Source organism: Octopus bimaculoides, chromosome 10 (assembly GCF_046866305.1).
Source record: "Octopus bimaculoides isolate indiv1 chromosome 10, ASM4686630v1, whole genome shotgun sequence".
In the NCBI taxonomy this organism is placed as follows: Eukaryota; Metazoa; Mollusca; class Cephalopoda; order Octopoda; family Octopodidae; genus Octopus; species Octopus bimaculoides.
The window spans coordinates 54458172-54480428 of record NC_142937.1 but is presented as its reverse complement, the minus strand read 5'-3'; the positions used below and the strand labels follow the sequence as shown (position 1 = coordinate 54480428).

Genomic DNA, 22257 nt, shown 5'->3' with positions numbered 1-22257 from the left:
ATTATCCTGAAACAGTTGTTGAAGGTAAAAATGTCATTATCCTCTGGGATTTTCCAGTCAACACCAATAGAACGATCCAGGCTAATCGACCAGACATGGTCATTAAAGATATGGAAGAATATACTCGTAGACTAATAGATGTAAGTGGTCCTGCTGATAAAAATATATCCGTAAAGGATTAAATTAAATAAACATAAGGACCTGGAAATTGAAATACAAAATATGTGGCATCTTAAAGCAAGAATTGTTCCTGTTATTGAGGGTACTCTAGGTATGATAAGAAATAGATGTCAGAAACATCTAGATAATGTCCCAGGAGAACCATGTCTCAGAGAAATCCAAAAGATTGTGCTGACAAGTACTGCCCGATCCTTAGAAAAACCCTATCAATTTAAATGTCTATGTTGTATTACATGAAGATATTTTGCTACTGCCCCTGACATTTCCTCTCCCCAAGCTTTCAGTAATTCTGCAACATCTCTTATCCTTCACTCACCCTAGGATGCTGGGTGTGTCTCAGCTAGTGATTGTAAGAAACATGTAGATAAAAAGTAAATAATGATAATAATAATAATAATAATAATAATAATAATAATCAACTACACAATCATACACGACAGGCTTCTTTCAGTTTCTGTCTACCAAATCCACTCACAAAGCTTTGGTAGGCCTGAGGCTATAGTAGAAGACACTTGCCCAAGGGGTCACGCTAGGTTCAGTCTCACTATGTGACACCTTGAGCAATTGTTTTCTACTATAGCCTTAGCCAACCAAAGCCTTGAGAGTGGATTTGGTAGACGGAAACTGAAAGAAGCCTGTCATGTATATACATATGTATATATATATTTATGTACACGTGTCTTTCTGTCTGCGTTTGTCCCCCACCCCACCATCGCTTGACAACCAATGTTTATGTCCCCAAAACTTAGCAGATCAGCAAAGAGACAAATAGAAAAGTACTAGGCTTACAAAGAATAAGTCCTGGGGTCAATTTCTTCGACTATAACCTTTTAATGCAGTGCTCTAATATGGCCACAATCAAATGACTGAAACATGTAAAAGAATAAAAGAATAATCCCAAATGATGAGAAAGTGAATATGAGAGGTGTAAAGAAAATAGCAAAGTACCAGGACCTAGCCATTGAGTAATAGAGGCTATGGAAAACTATCCCTGTAGTTATAGGTACATCATACTATAATGGGTGTTATGTTCGTCAGTCTGTTCTCACTTCACAGTCAAACAGCTGAGCCAATGGTCACGCTATTTTGGGGGATTACAAAAGAGGTAATCAGGAAAGTTTTTAGTGAAAACAATGTGAAAAAGTATGATTATTTAATGGATACTGATTTTTGAATTGATAAACCACCTTTGCATTTTTATTAAAAATTCGTCAACCAAGAGTAATTCTGGATTTTCATTGTACAGTTTGTGGCTCCAAAATACCAGCGACAAGGATTAACTCTGGATTTCTCTGCGTATAGTTCGTGAATTTAGAGGCTTTCAATTTGCGATACTATCCCTTTATTTCCCATCATAGATGAGCAGATTTGCTATCTTACTACAATGGGCATTATGTCCATCTGTCTGTCCATATTCCCTCCTCACGGCCAGATGGTTGGACCAATAGTTATGATATTTTGGGGGATTACAAAGATGGTCGTTAGGAAGGTTTTTGGCATTAAAAAATCAGAACGCATGATTATTCTGTGGATATTGATTTTTGAATTGATAAACCACCTTCGCATTTTTATTAAAAATTCACCGACCAAGAGTAACTCTGGATTTTCATTGTACAGTTTGTGACCCCATTGTAGATACAAAGGAGTTTGTGAGGATGGTTAATAGCGAAAATAAAATGGAAAAAGTGTGCATCAGTATATAGTGTGTGTGATTATTTAATGGTTATTGAAGTGTCAGATTCAAAACAGCTAATTGAAGTGGTTGTTGTTTACTTCTCAGTTTTGTCAATCCAAATAACCCATGATACCAGAACATCCAGACATTATTCACATAGAAGAGTGAGAGGTAAGTCTTAGCTTGATTTTTTGCAACCCTAAAGATTCTGCTCACACATACACAGTAAACAAGGCACAGGGCCAGACTTTAGATCGTATAGGTGTATTTTTACCCACACCAATGTTTACACACAGCCAGTTATACATCGCTATGAATAGAACAACAAACTTCAGTAATTTAAAAATTAGTGCCAACCAAACAGAAAATATCATCCACAAAGAAGTTTTGTAATCATATTGAAAGTATATCTAAATAATATTTTTTCCTAATATTTTTTATGTAGTGGTTAAAGGAAGTCTGATTTTTGTTAGGAGTGGTCCACATAACAATTCATGATACAGAGGCTGGGAGCCTATTTCAGTTCGGGAGTGACTCGACATCACATATCACTTAGTCGCAAACACATATCATTTGGCTACAATAGACTGCTGTATCACCAACAATAATGTGATTTCTCTAAGACACTACACAGTAATCTATCAAGTCCATTTACATATCTCGCGATACATACTGCTGTTATGACTTCCCTCCCTCATTTTATGCCTTCATCGTAGATGGGTAGATTTGCTAGTTAGGAAATATGCCTTAAGATGTAAACTGATGGATAGAGGAAATAGGCATAAACCTAGTTAAGTGCAACATTGTCAAAGGTTCTTGGCATCTAAGGTTACTTGTTGTAACCTGCTGTTAGGAATTCTTTTTTTTTTTTAATAGTTTAATCTGTTGTACAATAATAATAATTGATGAAATAAATACAGTGCAACACACAAAAGTGAGAAATGAATATAGAAAAAAATTGACAAATTAGAATGATACTTAAAATAATACAGATCTGAATGTGAGAAATAAGATACACTAGTTGACCCAGGTATAAGTTACAGTTACAATATTCTTAACTGGATGTTAAGTGAACTAACCAAACTAGCCTGGAAAACAAGAAAAACAATGACAGAATTTACAATACACCACCCAAAATATAACACAGAAAGGTTATATAAACAACAAATTAAAGGTAATGAAGGCCTTATACAGCTAGAAAACTATTATAGAATATCCACCATAGGACTACAGAAATATCTAACTCAGAACCAAGGAAAGCTGATACAAATAACCACAAAGCATGAGCAAAACAAGAAAACTGTTTTCTGCCTTCAAGGAAGTCAAAAAATAAAAGGGAAAGTTCATAATACCTACAAATATGAAGAAAAAGGAGAAACATCAAAAGCTATAAAGCAACTAAAATCAAAGCTAAAACTGGAACTACAAAATATCATGATAAAACAATTGCAAGAAAAGCCCTTACATGGTAAATCCTAGGATAAATTAAACAGGAAAGAAATTTTAATAGCAACACATGATCAAAGCCACCCCGCCAGAAACCACCAAAAATATATAATGAAAAAAAAATACAATAACTGTAGAAAAAGCAGTGATGGGGAAAAAACAATAAATCATACTGTTTCTGGTTGTCCAGTCCTGATCAAGAAGAAATACAGCCACAGGCATGACAAAGCTGTGTCAGCACTATGGAATGACAAGAAAAAATGGTGCAAGCATAGCTCAAAAAAGGCCTCAGGAAATTACAAAGCAACCATACTCTGGGATATGCCAGCACACACAGAGTGATCAAGGCTAATAGGACAGATATTGTTGTCAGAGACTACCAAGAAAAGCAATGCCTTCTCATTGACACAGCAGTCCCCAACAGATGACAATGTATCTCTAAAAGAAACGGAAAAACTCTTGAAAGACAAAGATCTGGAAGTAGAGATAAACTCAATGTGGAGTCTGAAGACAGAAATAATCCCTACAATAATAGGCGCAACTAGGTGTGGTTAAAAATATACAGACAAATACATAACCAAAACATCAAGACTTATGAATATATATAACATACAGAAAATAGCACTGCTAGGGGCACTGTACACATCCTACATAAAACACTTTCAATACGGTAGAAATAACAACACTAAAACAAACCCCAGCACGTACCTAAGAAACACAGAGCTACATGTGTCAGTGCAGTGAAAGCACATAATAAAACTAAAACTGCTGGAAAATAATAATAATAATAGTTTCAAATTTGGGCAGAAGGTCAGCAATTTTATGGAGAGGGAACAAGTCAATGACATCAACTCCAGTGCCCAACTGGAACTTATTTTATTGACCCCAAAAGAATGAATGACAAAGTGGACCTCAGCAAAATTTAAACCCTGAACATAAAGGCAAACAAAATACAACAGAGCATTTTGCTTGACATGCTGACAAGTCTACCAGCTCAACACAATAATAATAATAATAATAATAATAATAATAATAATAATAATAATAATATTTTAAAAAGGATTGACATAACTCTTCACGAAGGTAAATAGTCAAGACGAAGAGCGCGATTCGATTGAATAGGTATTTTATTCGTTGAACAATATTTCGACAGTACGTCTGTCTTTGTCAAGTTCAAAACAAGAGGTGATTAAAAATTCAAAATATCAGAAATTTAAACGTAAACTATGAACGAGAGTAACCAGCGTCCATACGTTGATGGAATGACATCATCAGTTTTTAAGTTTTATAACAGACGGAAAGAAAGAAAAAATAGAAAAAGGAAGACGAAAGAAAAAAAGAAAGAAAAAGAGAGAAAGAAGAATATTCAATCAAACAGTTTTGTATAAATTTGATGATATTCTCCTGTCATCTTATTCATTCCTCCAGGGCGTGATGTTAATAACCCGCAAATATATTTCTCCTCATACATTCATACATTCATAGTTTACGTTTAAATTTCTGAAATTTTGAATTTTTAATCACCTCTTGTTTTGAACTTGACAAAGACAGACGTCCTGTCGAAATATTGTTCAATGAATAAAATATCTATTCAATCGAATCGCGCTCTTCGTCTTGACTAATAATAATAATAATAATTAGCCACAGGGGCATAGATGACTTTCTATTATAGGCACAAGGCCTGAAATCTGGAGGGAGAAGCTAGTCAGTTACATCAACCCTAGTGTTTGACTGGTACTTGTTTTATCTATCCTAAGAGGATGAAAGGCAAAGTGGACCTCAGTAGAATTTGAACTCAGAATGTAAGGATGAACAAAATGCCACAAAGCATTTTGCCCAGTGTGCTGATGATTCTACCAGTTTGCTACCTTGATGATGAGGATGATGATGAACATCTAGAACAAGATACATAACACAAGTAATATTAAATAAACAGCAATCCCTGATATAAGAACAGTTTATTATACCTGAAATAGGTGGTAGGAAATATCTCAGTGAGTTGATTTGTTTTCAATAACAATAACTTTTAGAAATAATATAAACTAAATTGTAACAGAAGTTGGAAATATGTCACAAACACATAAATTAGTGTTATTTACTCTTATTACAATTAAGCTCTCCCTCATAAACTAACCATTATGCAGAGACCTACCTTTAAACTATATCAGTAAATTAATGTTGTTTTTTGGGGGATTTTTTTTGTTCTTTTTAATACCATTATCCTTCAAAGTTAATTAACTAACACTGATGATGTTAAATGATGGAATTCAATTAAATGATGAAATTCAATGAAAACACCAAATAAAGGAACCCTGTGGTGACTAGTGATTATTGGATGTTCCATTCATTCTTTATTGAAAGTAGTTTTCAATTCCCATTAGTACCAAAGTCACTTGGATGAAACAGATGCATTTTTAAATAGGGTTTACAGTAACAATATCCTCATATCATTGTCAGTATTTGACTAGATAATTAAATTTCAAAATATCACTTACATCTATCAAATTCTGCATAAAATATCGGATTCTTATATCTGTAAGGTTACATAGCTGCCTCCATTCATTGTATCTCTCTCTCTCTCTCTCTCTCTCTCTCTCTCACACTCACACAGACACACACACACTAATATACTATCTTAAAGGTAGCATTTTGTAGGGTGGGTGTTCTATGTTCACCTACACAGAAACACAACCAACATAATAGTTGCAAGGATGAGTGTGTGGTTAAGAAACTCCCTTCCTAATAATGTGATCTTAAGTTCAGTCTCATTGCATGGCACCTTGGCCGAGTATCTTCTACTACAGCACTGAGTTTGGCCATAGGGAAACATTACCTTCCTTGGAAACAGGTGAGGGTTGGTGACAGGAAGCATATTCAGCTGTTGAAAATCTGCCTCAGTAAATTTCATCTGACCTGTGCAACCACGGAAAATTGGACATTACATAATAATGATGAATATTCTAGTTCTTGTTGATAAGATAACACTGATAAAACAGATCTATAGATAAAAGGCATTACAACTGTGACCATCCTGTCATTTAGTGTACCATTGTCCAATGTATCCCTCCTATTTTTAAGATGGCAGAGCATATGATATGAGGGACTTTACTTCATCTTTAAGCAGAATTACAATGAAAGGCTTCTAGTCATGGCAATCCATCTTGTTGTATATCAGGTATTACATTTTGTAATGCATCCTTCTGTTATTTTATTCAGGCCCTCTACCCATGTCAGAAATAATTGGTAAAAATTGGTAACAAATTTTTGTTTTATAATAAATCAGCCAGAGGATGAGAGACAGTGACCATCACACCTAGAAGATCTTTCCAGACTGGTAAAACTGGTGTGGTTGATGTCTAGCTTGAAGATCTGCAGACTGATGGCTGTGGTAAAAATATAGACAGAGAGAGAACCAGGTGAATGGTCCCAGAGTATGCAACAGAGTAAACTTTGCTAAAGATACTGATGACCAAACAGTGATACTGAAAGCAAAACCACAACAAACTGGGTTTATTCGGGAAATGCATTAAAACATCTTTATTTTAGGGATAAAATTGGCAGTGGTGGTAAAATGTTTACAATTTTCAGTTCTATATACCATTGCATATACCATTTTTATTTTCACCCCTCATTATTTGTATTCCTCCTCAACTTTGTTTCTCTTCCACCACCCAAAAAATTTCTAGATATATATAATAAACAAATAAACAATAATATTAGGTGTATAACACAAACAAACAATAAGTGCATCTCACTTTAAACAAACAAATAGCTATAGAATCTTTCTACTTCATCCCTCCCCCAATATAAGATACCCTTTGGGTAAAGGTTAGTAGAACTTGTAATTAAATCCAGTCCTCAAAACCCAAAACAAAGTACACAAATAGAGAGAACAAAAACAATGCAAAAATGATAAAAATAGAAACAAAATATTGAAAGAAATATAACAAACAAAGCATAAGAAGACCATAAGCCTAGATTCCCTTTGAGACAGCATCACCTCACTATTCTCTCCCACTTCTATAATATCATCTCCCTATCTTTAACTGGATTCCTTCCAACTACTTGGGGAAGAATGAAGATTGAAGAAGTAACAGTAAACAAAACACACACACACACACACACACATACACCTCTTCAATAAATTGCTTACATCTGCTCAACTTGACTTACTTCACACTTGATCCACGCTGATGCCAATTTTCTTCATGTCACCTCTCCACTCTGTTACTTGGTTACACAATCTACTCAAACATTACTCCACACCACTCCACTTCTAGCACTTGCTCCCTTTCAATTCTGAAACTCCACTCTATGTAAAAGTGTTGCTGTGTACACCAGAGATAAAACCTTCTAGTTTTAATCATTGCATATGAGAGAAGAGTCAGGCACCACATATGCTGAATGAGAGACCCAATAAAAGAATCAAAGAACTCTGTTAAATGAAGTAATGGAGTATTTAACATGAACCCAAAGATGATAGGACACACACACACACACACACACACACAGAAAACTGCAACCTTAGCCAAAATAAAATCAACAACTTCTCACAAGTTCAAGGCTTTCAGGTTTTATCATATAAAGAACTGCTTGCAAAATCTCAGCAGAGTTATAGGAATGTTGCAGTGCTTTACTATCTTGCTTTGGTTCTCCACGTTTTCAGTTCTGCAAAGTGTTCACTTAATTTCATTTCTCTAAAGTTAATAAAATATATACCATACTGATGTCACCTGATTTAATTATGCCAAATTTATCTTACCAAATTTATCTCACCAAATTTATCTTACCCATCAATCATCATTCATGATGATTACAATACAAACACACTTCTATCAGTCATTACCTGATCCATCAACAATTTCATAGTACACACTTCTAACATCCATTCAGCTAAACAGTGTGTGTGTGTGTGTGTGTGTGTGTGTGTGTGTGTTATCTATTTGTCTTTGTAACTGGCGCTTTTCTTTGCTAATGTAGGGATTTCAAAATTTAAAAATAAACTATATACTATATTTTATCTGACTAAAGATCTACTAGGCAGCCACTCAAATTTCATTCTACTTCATGTAGCATTTTTTTTTTTATCCTTCCTCTTCAAAATTCTTAGTATGAAAGGGTTCCATTTTCAGATTTTTGTATTTTGAAGAGATAAATTAAATCAGCAATACCAAAAAGCTGATTGTAGAACCAGAAAACTAAATCATTTTCTAAAACTAAATAGAAATGTTTTCTCTCTTCCATTCGGAATATTCCACTATTTATATACTTCCCAGTCATGATAATAACATAATGATTGATAGAGTTATTAAAACTTCACATAAATATGCCTTGTGGGATTTCTTCTAGCTCTTCATATTCCAAGTTCAAATCCCACCAGGGCTAACTTTGCCTTTCATCCCCTGAAGGTCAGTAAAATAAAGAACCAGTTAAATACTGGGGTCAATGGTATTGACTAATCCCCTCCCCTCAAAATTGCTAGCTTTGTGCCTAAATTAGAAACTATGATTATTACTATTATTGTTATCACTGTTATATTTCTCTGGGAATACCAATAATAATTATTATTATAAGTACTATGGTGCCACATAAAAGCACACGTCATGCCACGTAAAAACACCCAAAACACTCTGTAAAATGGTTGCCATTAGAAAGGGCATCCAACTGTAGAAATCACACCAAATCAGACTGTAGCCTGGTGCAGATCTCCAGCTTTCCAGCTCTGATCAAACTGTTCAACCCATGCCAGAATGGACAAAAGATGCTAAATGATGATGATTTATAATATGTATAGAGACTAAAAGTATTGATAATAAATAAAGAATTTTGGTAGAAATATATGAAAAATACAAATCTGTGTTTGATTTATGATAGAAACCATAACCATTATTTTATGCTTTCATTTAATAACATTCAACAGAACACAGACACAAACACACATGCACACACATACACTATATATATATATATATATATATATATATACATACACACTATGTAAATATAACATAACATATATAGATGTAACATTAAATACTATATCATGAAATACTCTGCTGACAGAATTACAACGAAGTTCTCTTGGCTGGTGGTACGCCGGCCTTCCCACCACCTCCACCAGTACCGGAAGTTCTTATCCTCTGTCATCCTCGGTTGTCTCCTGCAAACACTCCTAGAGGCCTTATATCATCCCCTCGCCTACCTTGGGTAGCGCATAAATATTGTGTCATGTATGCAGGTTGTAGGTATTGTTTTGTTTATGAATTCTGCCAAAGACTTGAGGTATTTCGTGTTGCAAGACAGTGTGTGAGAGAGAATCGTGATGTTGTAGGAGAGAAATGTGTTCGCATGTATGATGGTACGCTTGCACTAAACGAGGCTGCAAAGAAAGAGGTTTGGAGACGCCACTACGAAAGATTGCTCAATAAAGAGAATGAATGGGAGAAAGAGAGTCTGCTGAATGTCGACCCAACAGAGGGACCAGCTATCTGAGTTGACAGTACCATGGTAGATAAAGCAATTAAGAGTACGAAGACAGGGAAAGCCCCTGGCCCATCAGGAATCACTGCAGAGATGCTCAAAATATCTGGCAGTGTCGGCTATAGCCTAGTCACCCGTATTGCTAACCAGGTGATACACGAAGGAGTCATACCCAATGACTGGTGTAGCAGCACCATAGTCAACTGCTACAAAGGTAAAGGTGACGCTTTAGATACAAATAATTACAGAGGTATCAAGCTATTAGATCAGGTAACGAAAGTCATGGAGAGGGTCATAGCCCAACTAATTAGGGAGCGAGTCAGTTTAGATGAGATGCAGTTTGGGTTCGTGCCAGGGAAAAGTACCACTGATGCTATATTTCTGGTAAGACAGCTGCAGGAGAAATACCTAGCCAAAGATAAACCTCTGTACCTGGCTTTCATTGACATGGAGAAAGCCTTTGACAGGGTCCCCCAATCCCTTATCTGGTGGTCAATGAGGAAACTCGGGATGGAAGAATGGTTAGTGAGAGCTGTGCAAGACATGTACACAGACGCTGTCAGTAAGGTGAGGGTTGACAATGAGTACAGTGAAGAATTCCGGGTAGAGGTAGGGGTCCACCAAGGTTCTGACCTAGGATGAGATGGTGAAGCACGACCTTCGAACATTAGGCCTCACAGAGGTAATGACTTGTGACCGAGACCTTTGGAAATAGGCTGTGCGTGAGAAGACCCGGCAAGCCAAGTAAGACCAAAATCCAAGGTCTCTGCCAGGGATGTAGCCAGCCCACTTACGCGTAATATTCCTTCATTGGACACTAAACTCCGCTTGCGAAGACCTGTTGAGGCAAGTGAAATCGAATTAAATTTGTAGGAACACTAAACTCGGCTTGCGAAGACCTTTGGGGCAAGCGAAAGCAAAATCGTGATGGCACCTGTACCAGTGGAGCACTAAGAGCACTGTCCAAGCGTGATTGTTGCCAGAGCAGCTGTCTGGTGGCACATAAATAGCACCAGCGTGATCGTTACCAAAGTCGCCTTCTTGGCACTTGTGCCAGTGGCACGTGAAAAGATATTCAAGCGAGATCGTTGCCAGTTCCAATGGACTGGCTCCTGTGCAGGTGGCACGTAAAATACACTATTTCGAGTGCGGCTGTTGCCAGTAACGCCTGACTCGCCTTCGTGCCGGTGGTACATAAAAGCACCCACTACACTCTCGGAGTGGTTGGCGTTAGGAAGGGCATCCAGCTGTAGAAACTCTGCCAAATCAGATTGAGCCTGGTGCAGCCTCCTGGTCCACCAGTCCTCAGTTAAATCGTCCAACTCATGCTAGCATGGAAAGCGGATGTTAAACGACGATGATGACGATGATGATGATGATTATGTAAATTCATTGAGCTTATTGGTTGAATAATGATAAAGTAATGAGTTTTGCATATGGTGGGTGGGGGGGATATAGAAACAGAAAATAACTTAAATGTAGATCTTCTGACATGTCAGTGTGTGTGTGTGTGTGTGTTTTAGGAGTATTTACTGTGTGTGAAGACGTGTGTAAATAATACGAGTAGACTAAAAGTGTAGAAAGAAACTGTTGGCAATAATAAGGCTACAGATCTGTTGTTGTTACTTGTAGTGTAGCAGTAATTGTTGTTACTACAATCTGCAGTACTTCTGAGAAGCAACTATGATATTTGTTGTGATAATTGATCACACAGTAATGTGCATGTGTGTGTGTGTGTGTAAGTGAGTAAATAGATGAATAGACACACTCGTTTGCAGGTTTATAAGACAAAGCAAGAACATTGGAAAGGGCAATTATTTATAATTTCTGAGCAGAGGGTGCAAAAAAAATTGCCACTGAAAAAAAATGGAAGGAGACAGAGAAAAATTAAAAAGTGATTTCATAATCTTTATAAGAAGGACTAGCAGTATAGCCTGGCGCTGCCCGGGATTAAGTTAGGATTATTAAGCTAATCAAGCGCTTTGCTTCAAACCAAACTAAGTAACAGCGACGTCAAATTTGGGCAAAATCTGTTGAAATTGGTAAACATTTGACTGAAAATAGGTTGCAGACAATTTGTTTGGGAAATCCATAAGGGATTGTTTTATTGATTTTTTTCCACTCGTGGATTTTTTTGTTGTTCTTTTTTTTTGTTTTTTTTTATTTGAGAATTTAAAGCATTCAAAGATCCCGTGAGTTCTAAGTAATGCTGGCATCAAGTTTGAACAAAACTGGTAAACGTTATGGTTGAAAATGGGGTGTGGCCAATTTTAGTGGGAAATCCTATAAGGAATTGGTTTATCAATTTTTCATCCTGATTGAATGGAAAACCCCATAAGGAATCAGTTTATTGATTTTTCACCCCAAATAGGACTTAACCAAACACAACATTGCTGATTCAAAACATCTATATTTATACTTTAAAGTTGGTTTTCATACCCAACCCAGTTCTGCAGACTCATTCTCATGACGGGAATGCTTGTGTTGGGGGTTTGACCAGCAGAGGTGATCAGGTTGCACATACCGGCTCTTTTGAACCCTACCCCCATTATCTAACCCTCCCTTGGACAATGGGTTGGGAGCCCTTCCGGCAAAGAAAATAGAATGCTCAAAAGCGCTCCCAATCCTCTGTGTTAGAAGAGATTATGTTCGGATCACAACTAAGCCTTAACCTAAGCCTAAGCTAATCTAGCGAAAGGGGGGCCCGGGGGCCTCTAAAAGGCAGCAACTAATCCCAATCTAGTCTTAACCCCTCCTAGGTGTACTATCAGTCAAGGCTGCATCGAAAATATTCATTAGAGAAGGTTGCATCGAATGTTTGCATTAGATAAGGATGCATCAAAGGTTTTCATTGAAGATCTGTAGTGAAGAAGGTTGACTCAAAGATTTGGATTGGATAAGGTTGCATTAGAGATCTGCATTGGAGAAGGTTGATTTGAAGGTTTGCATTGCGGATCCGGATTGGAGTAACTTAGAAACACTTAACAAAAAAATAAGGGGCCTGGCCCTTCTAGCCTAACTCTATGAGCAACTTGGCCAAGCACTATTGGCCGAGTGAGCATTGTTGTCAGAGAAGTCAGCATTGTCCAATAAAGAAGAGGAAGAGTACATGAGTCATGTTGCCATGGTTTGAGAATATGTCCGGCTAATTCTTCCGGATCACCTGTTTATAACCGCATAGGCTGCAGTGATGACTTGTTCTTCTTTCTATGTCTATAAAACCTTGCTATTGACAACATTGCATGTTCTGCCCTGTGGAGAATACACAAAAAGAGCATTTCTACTCCCCACGTAGGAGCAGGCCACATAAAGTTGCCCATGTGAAAAGCATGGCTCCTCTAAATGGATGACCGCCTCTGAAAGTGAGATTTGTTGATGGACATGGTGATCTGCAGATGATAAACAGCATGTCTGACACCGAGGGATAAAAGTGCATCCTTGAAATGAAAACTTTTCCCCCCTCCCATACCCCGTAACAATGGTGGCCTCAATAAAGTAGGGCATCAGGGACTTGACTACCAAGCAGGTCCCGTTGCACTGTTTGGGCAGATAAACTGTGTACTCTTTATCCCATTTGAGTTTTATTGAATGATTGTGTAGAATTTTCTTAACAATAGGAATATATTGTAAGTCTACACACACACAAATACAAATACACACTTGGTGTTGTTGTTGTGATGCGTGTACTCTTTGTCCCATTTGAGTTGTTGTTTTGAGTGGCAGGAGATAAGTTTCACCGAACTTGAATAGCTTGTTCGGAACTCGTTTCTAATGTTGAAATGCCACATATCAAAAAATGCTTTAAATCACATAGGAAGAAAAACGACTATAGCACGAAGTCATCGATTTGCTTTGACTGCCAAGAAAGCAAAAGTACGTACAGAGAATTTCATAAACAGATATAAATAAGTATGTTGTGGCTGAAAATAACAGTCAAATAAAGAATTTAAATATTAAATTAAGAAACAAAATGTGTTAGTTGCTAATTACATCATCATTAGGTTTTTGCTTTCTAATTGAATAAACAAACATTAATTATCTAACATTCAAAATTTCATTTAAAATGAAATATATAGAAAAATTAAATATATAAATATACTATATATATATATACATTTCTTACAGAGCGGTTCATCTTTGTTTTTCTGTATAATTAAAACTATATATATATTTCTTTCAGACCACATGAACTCACATAAAGAATCTTGCAAACCAAATCCAAAAACGAAATAGTTTATCGTTGTTTTTCTATATAATAGTCGCCATTGCAGGGAACTTAACTCGTGTTTGCAAACAATGGATTTCATCGATGTGAAAATTGGTAAAAGTTATGGATGAAGATCAATTTTTACCGCTATCCAAGGAAGTCTCGGGAAAAATAAGTTGACATAACTGAGCTAGGGTTGTGATGAATGTCCTCCTAAAATTGGAATGACATGCATGCTAATTTGTGGACATGCATAAATTACATTCACGTACACACACACACACACATCCTGCCTTTTATAGATATACAGATGAAACTAGATAATAGTTTTTATGGCAAAGAGACAAAATGCTAAATAGATGAGGTTATATAAAAACTGAGGGGTGGGGAGTAAACTAGGGTAAACTCAAAAGTAAAGCAAAGAGCAAAACTCTGGAGAACTAAAAATCTCAGTTACTGAACAATCTCTGCTGAATGACAAAAACTTGTGGCAGAACATTGAGAAGAAATGGAATTACCTGAAGAATGGATTACAAGGAAAGTAACAATTCCAGACAAAGATCTGAAAGGAGTTTTACATTAAGATTTTTCTCATAGAGAGATATTTTCATTTCTTGATAAAGGAATTATTTATAGACATCAAACCCAAACTAAGTATTATTTACAAATAACTCTCAGCAATAAGATAAAGTTGGACATGTTCATTTTATTGAAAACAGCTGCAAAGAAAACCAAGACAAACCATACAAATATATGGAGAATAGAGTGAAAAATAGGAATAAAAAGAAATCTACATTATTTACATTTGACGGATATTTGTCCTCATCTTGTTTGTTGTTAACACGTTTCAGCTGATATACCCTCCAGCCTTCATCAGGTGTCTTGGGGAAATTTTGAACCTGAGTTCTCATTCCTAACATATTTTTCAATGTTATTATTATTATTATTATTATTATTATTCAGGTCACTGCCTGGAATAGAACTCAGAATCTTGGGGTTAATAGCCCGCACTCTTAACCACTATGCCATATGCCTGTGGTAGCTATACAGAGGAGGTTTCAATCTTACCATAGGGAATAAAAATGTGTCGATAATGCATTGGGGTCTATATAATCTGCTGTAAACTTTTGCAGGACAAAATTAGCCTTGTACACTCAAAATAAACACTGAAATTTGCTCTGTTAACAATTTGCAATTAACAATTTACCACCTACTGCCGATGGCTCACTTCTTTTTCTCCTTTTTTAACTCCTCTAAAAGAAAGTAGCGTAGACAATTGATAGAATACCTATGGTCTTTCTGACATCATTCTTCAGCAGACAGTCTTTTCTAATTCACTGAACACTTATTGTGAGAAAAAAGTTTGAAGAAATTTCCCTTGTTGGCTTGGAGATAGAAACAAGCAGGTGAGATTTTCAAGACAAATCTCCAAATTCCTTATCATGAAATAGGTCTTAACACTTTCGACATACAAAAAAGAAAAACCTCCTAAGATTACTCAATTAGCAATAAAAATGCTTTTCCATACTTTGGCAGCACCCCACCAACCTATCCATCAGGTCAGCCTTAAAATCATCAAATTTTATAACTGACAAGCTTATTGGAATTGTTATTTGTAAAGAGACAATTCTTATTAAATGCAATCTACCAAACAAAAATAAAAGGAAAAAAAAACATTCAAATGAAACCACAGCTTAAACTCTTGATATGGACATTTTTTTGTTTTTTTTTGTTTTGTAATCACAAAACCTTTGTAAAGGAAACAAGGGTGACATCATAACTTATTATTGGATGCAATATATCATTGATATTTATAGCATTTCTTCAGAGAAGGATAAAAGGGATAAAAGTCAATTCTGATGGAAAATTGAATACCATAATATAAAAAAGTACTGAACTAGCATTTACCGTCAAAGGTTTTTCTGTATAATATTTGATCCAAGCACTACAATTGATACCCTAAGTACAGATGCTTTTGTACATCAACACACATACACACCATGCAACAATGATAGAATGTCATCAAGTACTTTCGCCCTTTTCTATTCTTGCTTCTAGCCTTCAGATCTAAGGTAATATGAGATGGTATCAAAAAGTCCCCAGACTAGTTCTGTGGTGTGCAAATAGATGACAACTCATGATTGCATGTGCAGAAAGAGCTAACAATGACCACGAAGCAGCGTGCCTAGTGATATTGCTGTGTTTACTTCGCAAGTTATGCAATTGGTGCTCTTGTGATCATGTGTTTGCTGTAGTCTGCGATTTCATCATGGACAGGATCAAAGAACCAATGTGAAATTTTGCATTAAACTTGAAAGTCTGCTACAGAGACATTAAGCATGCTTCAGCAAGCTTATGGTGATGAGGCAATGAGTCATATGCAAGGTTCCGAGTGGCACAGGCACTTCAAAAGTGGCAGAACATCCCTAGAAGGCAACAAGCAATCTGGAAGACCTGCCATGAGCATCACCCCTAGAAATGTGGTATTGTGCATCAAGAATTCATCCTTAACAACCAGACCATCAATCAAGAGTTCTACTGTGATATTTTGAAGCATTTTAGGGAGGACATTCAGCAAAAGCAACTGGAACTGTGTAGCACAAAGAATCGAATTCTTCATGACAACAATGTTACCAAGCTATCCTCACTCATGAGTTTCTCACCAAAAACAACTTGGTATCACCTCCACCAGATTTCACACCTGCAAACTTCCATCTCTTTGTCAAGATGAAAATGCAGCACAAAGGTTGATGTTTTAACACTGTTTTCAGGATCCAGAGCAAATTACAAAAGATACTTGACTTGCTTACAGAAAATGACTTCCAGGTCAGATTCCAAAAGTGACAGGAATGCTGTGACTGGTGTATTGCTGCACAAGGTAACTATTTTGGAGAAGGTGTTAAAACTTGGGTAAATAAGTTACTTTTTATTAAACATAGCTAGTCCAGAAACCTTTTGATATCATCTCTTACTTTTTCTCTCAACATTGTGATCCTGTGAAGTGACTTTTTAAAAGAACCATTCAAAGTAAAACTTGTTAAGACTAAATGCCTTTGTATATTATCTACCAACCTTAAACATGGCAGTTTAGGAAAATAAGTAGAAACACAACAACAGCTGGCTTGTTGTTTTTCTTATGCAAAAAGAAGTGAGTTTTAATATCACAAAGGTTGGCAGTTCAAAACATTCATGACAAATTATCATCACAAAGTGACAGCCAATAACTAATCAATTGGTTGATGGTTAATAGGTAACACATTTAATCCAATATCAACCAGAAACTTAATAAATTAACACAAAGTGAAGTTTTTGTTGACATAGGTGCTAGGTTCAACCTCACTCGTTCGTCACTATGATAAAGTTTTAAAACAATAAAACAATATGAGACCAAAAATTTGAATATATTTCCCAATACAATCATGATGCACCAATATCTTAACACTTTAAATACCATATTCCTTTTAAAATACACTGCCTTTATTTCAATTAATTTTGAAAATAATGAAAAATTTAGTAACATAACTGTCATTTGTTAAGTTAGTTTTTGGAACATAAACTGAAGTGAAATTTTTAGGGAGGTCTTTAGTTTAAATCACTTTGAAGCAAATCACTTGTGTTATGAAGCATGGCTAGTCTCAGGTGGGATCAAAAGGGTTAAAAACATTGTGTCACAATGGACATATTTGCATCAAGATAACTATCAGGCAGAGTAAAAAGTAAGTAACATTTTGGAACATGAAATTCATCATAATATATTTCAATGTGGTAATTTTATTCATCAAAGTAAGTACGGTTACAATCAACACATTTTTTGCCAATGAGTTACAAGTTTGTTTATTCTGGTAACATAAAAATCTGAAGTTCTGGAGTTGATGCACTCTTTGCATGCACTTTCAGCATTCGTTTGATTTTTTAACTCTTTCTCTCGCAGGAAACCATCAAGGTGCTTGAAAAAGTGGTAGTCGGTAGGAGAAAGGTCTGGGAAATAAGCTGGGTAGGGAAGAACTTCGTAGTTAAGTTCCCTCAACTTCTGTTGTCCAGTCTGGGATGGAGTAGCAGTTTTGCATTCATTTTTTACTCTTTTACTCTTTTACTTGTTTCAGTCATTTGACTGTGGCCATGCTGGAGCACCACCTTTAGTCGAGCAAATCGACCCCAGGACTTATTCTCTGTAAGCCTAGTACTTATTCTACCAGTCTTTTTTGTCAAACCACTAAGTTACAGGGACGTAAACACACCAGCATCGGTTGTCAAGCGATGTTGGGGGGACAAACACCGACACACACACACACACACACACACACACACACATATATATATATATATACAATGGGCTTCTTTCAGTTTCCGTCTACCAAATCCACTCACAAGGCTTTGGTCGGCCCGAAGATATAGTAGAAGACACTTGCACAAGGTGCCATGCAGTGGGACTGAACCCGGAACCATGTGGTTGGTAAGCAAGCTACTTACCACACACCCACTCCTGCACCTATTTGGCAATTTCATGGTAATATGTTTCTACAGTAATGTTTTTGTTTGGGTTTTAAGTTATAGGGGATGAATCCAGCAGTACACCACCAAACAGTCATCATAACCTTCTTTTTGAAGAGCTCGGGTTTGGGGAAGGTTTTCGGTCCAACCACTGTGAAGAACGTTTTTCATTATTGTACAGAATCCACTTTTCATCGAAAGTTACAATACAGTCGAGAAGTGGATCAGTCTAGTTACGGAGAAGTGATGAGCAAATTTCATATCTGTGCACTTTCTAATTTTCATTCAAATCGTGTGGTACCCATTTGTTGAGCTTCTTTGATTTTCCAATCAAATGCAAATGGTTGCAGGCAGTTTTCTGGCTAACTTGAAGCTCTTTTCCTAGTTCTCGAATGGTTTTACGTGAATCTTTCTCAATGACGGTCTTTAATTGACCGTCATCAATGACAAATAGGTATCCAATATGCTCGCGATCTTCAAGGCTCAGGTCTCCACTGCAAAATTGTTTAAACCATTTTTGAGCTGACCACGCACTGGTCATTTCCTCACCAAATGTTTTGCTGATATCACGAGCAGTTTAAGCTGCTTTACATCCTTTTTTAAAGTTGAATAGCATAACTGCTCGAATATCGCACTTTGAAAGTTCCATTTCTGATGATTGTAACAACAGTGAAAAAGATATCAATGTTAATTTATTGATGCATTTAGGCAACTCTATATCTGTATTATCAGACAATTGCCAAAAATGTTGAAAAAAATTCAAAACTCTGCAAAAATCTCGTACAAATTTTTCATGGTGCAAAATGTTTCTTACTTTTTACTCAACATGATATTTCTACTGCTTATATTTTTTTTTGTGCATACAACTTGCATGGTCTGGTATTAATGTCAGAAATCATTATAAAAACTGGTGAGAGTGGTTGAGTGACAAAATCATTAGAGCATCAAACAAAATGCTTTGTGATATTTCTTGACTCTTTACATTTGGAGTTCAAATCCCTCCAATATCAACTTTGCCTTACATCACTCTCCAGGATTGATAAACTGCTGGCCTTGCATCTAAATTAGAAATCATTATTACTATTATTATTACTGATAATGACAACAACAATGAAACAGGTGACAATAATTCTACATCGATTGATATCCAGTTGAATCAATCAAACTTATTGTATTGATGGACGGGTGGGGTGGGGGTGCGATCAACTTGGATGGTGTCTGAACTCAAAACTATAGAGTTTGGAATTAATGACAAAAACATAGATAGAGGTGTAATAGACAAAGAGAAGTAAATATATTAGCCAGAACCAGGATGGTAGAATTGATGGGTTCTACCATTCTGGTTCTACCAATCAACTACTGAACCGAGATATTTTATTAGCTGCTGCTATCAGAAATAATAGAAAGGGAAACTCCTTCCTTAAAAAGAACCCTGAAGTCATAAAAGCTATCTGTTTTAAATAATGGGTTTATTCAGGTAGATAATAAAATTCTTCAAGAATTTGGTAAGTTAGCATTGCGTATTATGAAAGAGATGCTAAATTATAAACCATTTACAAGGGGAGGGGGGAAGCAGATAGATATATAGACAAATAAAGGAAATGAGCATATTGAATGACATAAAATAATAAAACAAAGAAAAAAATGTAAAAACGTGTTTTGTTATGTGAGGCTGGCCACGTTAATTTCAATGATAATATTACTACTGCAACTGAAGTATTGTAACAATAATGAAGAAATATTTCTCAGTTATGTTAGAAGTACAATAATGCAGCTGTCTGTAAGGGTGGCTTGAAAACACAACAATAGATTCTTATGTCACTCTGACCTAACAGAAGAAAAAACAAAAATAAGTCGACAAAAAAGAGTGAAAAGCAGTGAAGCTTCCTCATTTTGGTAAATGTGTAAACCATATCTATATAGGTAGCAATGTTGATTGAAAGAATGTAGTGGGCCAGTTGTAAATATTGTTTCTGGTCTATGAAATACTAGTTTCAAATTTTGGTACAAGGCCAGTCATTTTGGGGGAATTTGAACTCAGAACATGAAGATGAACAAAATGCTGCGAAGCATTTCGCCCAGCATGCTAATGATTTGACCAACTCAATGCCATTTTCTCGCTGGAATATTGGAGTCCAATGTTGAGTTGTAAGAAAGAAATAATAAGTGGAGGGTAAGATTAGTGGAAAAGTGTGGCCATGAAAAACAGTCATTAACAACAGATAATTAATACATAATGGATGGATAGATATTGGTCGACTATTGGGGTTAGTTAGTGACTATTCACAAGAGAGAATTTACTGCAATATACTGAATTTCAAAGAAATCAAAAGAAAATATATTCAATTCTTCAAACCAAATATTTCATTACATAGAGTCAAAATTAGTACTGAATATCTTTCACAACATTTGCTTGTCTCAGTCTTTTGTTTTCTGTACATTTAAACTATGGAAACAACTTCTATCTCATTCCAGGGTGAAAAACTAGAGGTAGTCGATAGCTTCCGCTATCTGGGCGACCAAGTTAGTAGTGGGGGTGGGTGCGCTGAAAGTGTAGCTGCTAGAATAAGAATAGCCTGGGCAAAGTTTAGAGAGCTCTTACCCCTGCTGGCGACAAAGGGACTCTCACTCAGAGTAAAAGGCAGACTGTATGACGCATGCGTACGAACAACCATGCTACATGGCAGTGAAACATGGGCTGTAACTGCTGAGGACATACGTAAGCTCGCAAGGAATGAAGCCAGTATGCTCCGTTGGATGTGTAATGTCAATGTGAATACCCGTCAGAGTGTAAGTATCTTGAGAGAAAAGCTGAACATTAGAAGCATCAGTTGTGGTGTGCAAGAGAGACGATTGCGCTGGTATGGACATGTGGTGAGAATGGAGGATAGCTGCGTGAAAAAGTGCCACACCCTAACAGTTGAGGGAACCCGTGGAAGAGGTAGGCCCAGGAAGACCTGGGCTGAGGTGGTGAGGCAAGACCTTCGTACATTGGGCCTCACCGAGGCGATGACTACGGACCGAGACCTTTGGAAATGGGCTGTGCGTGAGAAGACCCGGCAAGCCAAGTAAGATCGCTGCCAGTGCCCCTGGACTGGTTCTTGTGCGGGTGGCACATGAGATGCACCATTTTGAGCGTGGCCGTTGCCAGTACCGCCTGACTGGCTCCTGTAGGATTTTCGAGCGAGATCGTTGCCAGTGCCCCTGGACTGGCTTGTGCGGGTGGCACATAAAAGACACCATTTCGAGCATGGCCGTTTTCGTGCGGGTGACACGTAAAAGCACCCACTACACTCTCTGAGTGGTTGGCGTTAGGAAGGGCATCCAGCTGTAGAAACTCTGCCAAATCAGACTGGAGCCTGGTGTTGCCATCCGGTTTCACCAGTCCTCAGTCAAATCGTCCAACCCATGCTAGCATGGAAAGCGGACGTTAAACGATGATGATGATATATGTGTCTGTGTGTGTACACACACACACACATATGCATGTATATATATATATATATATATATATATATATATATATATACATATATAAATTTAAAGAATGGAGTAAACGCATATTATAACTGCATACTTTTATTCCGACATATGTTTCGAAGAATTACAATTTATGCGATCCATAGGAATAGGCGATGTTAAAAATGTAAACTTCTCTTCAGGGAAAAGTATGGGAACCAGCTTAAACGTAAGACATTATAATCGAATATGAGAACTATAGTTGGAGAAGGTTATATTCTCTTTTACTCTTTTACTTGTTTCAGTCATTTGACTGCGA

The 22257-nt window shown here is 36.6% G+C and overlaps 1 protein-coding gene across 25 annotated transcripts in view; it reads right to left on the bottom strand.

Annotated features, from left to right (window-relative positions):
• Positions 1-22257, bottom strand: part of LOC106872761 (uncharacterized) — a 417879-nt gene that overhangs the window by 187194 nt on the left and 208428 nt on the right. The window lies entirely within an intron of this gene.